The sequence below is a fragment of the Protomyctophum parallelum genome (genome assembly GCF_964188405.1).
Source record: "Protomyctophum parallelum genome assembly, chromosome: 17".
Lineage (NCBI taxonomy): Eukaryota > Metazoa > Chordata > Actinopteri > Myctophiformes > Myctophidae > Protomyctophum > Protomyctophum parallelum.
The window spans coordinates 22146686-22148332 of record NC_139719.1 but is presented as its reverse complement, the minus strand read 5'-3'; positions in this window follow the sequence as shown (position 1 = coordinate 22148332).

Sequence of the window (1647 nt, the reverse complement as noted above, 5' to 3'; positions counted from 1 at the left end):
CTGTCTTATCCTGATATGAAAAGCTTTTTAATTAAGTGAAAGTAAACTGTCTAAAGATAGCATAATTGTACATGACATTGTGAGGATATTGAAATATATTGTTTGAAAATGAATAGTCACATACAGTACATCAAATGGTTCCAAGTGAATTGAATCATAGTGAAATTTAACTACTGGTACTCCTCATTTGGCTGGGGACCAACTAGAATCCTGTGAGGAACTGCTGTCCTTGTAAATTCTTGCACAATAAACGTATTTCCACTATACGCACGCACGCACACAGAACCTGGAGATATGGAGTCAGGTGACCAGAGGTTCAAAGATCCAAACTCTTACATTCTGTCTTGATAATGTGCAAAATACATTACTGATAAAGTCCACTCACTAGAACTTGGGAAATAACTTTAAATTAATGGCAAAGACCGTGACTCCAATACGACTGCACAATGCCCCTTTTAGTGTGTTATTACTGTATGCAGCATAGGCCCTTAAGTAGTATATATAGCAACATTCACTACTGTGAACTACTACTATACACTCTTACTGTACTGTACTAAATCATAGTACTGTATAGAATTATAGAATACAGTAGTAAGCTCTTTTTGGTGCAGTGGTGATGCTGCCCACCACTGTATCTGTACTTTTATTCAAAGTTGTATACTTCCATGGATGTTACTGTTGTTACCTTTCAAGGTGGTCTGTCCCCACTGTGGAATCAGTCATGTTTTAGAGATATGTGTCATGTCTGTTGGTCGAGAGGATGTCCTTCTAATCAATGGCCGCATCGCTCCTAAGTCTTATATACATCGGCTCAATACAGAATGTTGTAGTGCTTTATCGTTGGTGTGTGTGCGCGAGTGTGTGTGCACGTGCGTGTGCGTGCTATACATTGGCTCTTTATGGTTAGGGTTAAAAATGGCAAAGAAAAGGTAAAATATTAATTGCCGTCGTAGAATGTTTATGTCCTCACAAGAGTAATATATATCTGTGTGTGCGTGCGTGCGTGTGTGCGGGTTATGGTGAGCAGCATGTATAGCGTGACTGTGCGAGGGACAGAGGAGGGAGGTGACGGGGTGGTGGGGGCCGAGCCCTGCCCGCACGTGTGTACCAGTCCACGGTATCTACTGGGGAAGTGGTTGTGTGTGTGTGTGTGTGTGTGTGTGTGTGTGTGTGTGTGTGTGTGTGTGTGTGTGTGTGTGTGTGTGTGTGTGTGTGTGTGTGTGTGTGTGTGTGTGTGTGTGTGTGTGTGTGTGTGTGTGTGTGTGTGTGTGTGTGTGTGTGAGGGGGGTCATGACAGGACGTTTGCAGTCTGTCATGGTGTCTGGTGAGCTTGGAGGAGGAGGAGGAGGAGGAGAGGGGAAATAGAGAGAGAGAAACTGTGCTTATAAGCAATAATAGAATCGTACAAGAAAGGACGGAATAACATATCGTCACTATCGGTGTAACGTTCCTTCTCAGGAAATGGAAAAAGAACAAGCTGTGCTCTGTGTCAACATTTTAATGACTTTGTTTTTTGTTTTTTTGGAATTCAGACAGCCAGCAATGGGTAGAACTCTCCCAAAAGAAATGTAGTCTCTGTGACACATTTGGGGGCTGCAATCTGCATTCAAAGATTTTCCTAGAAGCTTTGTCATTGGTCGATTTGCC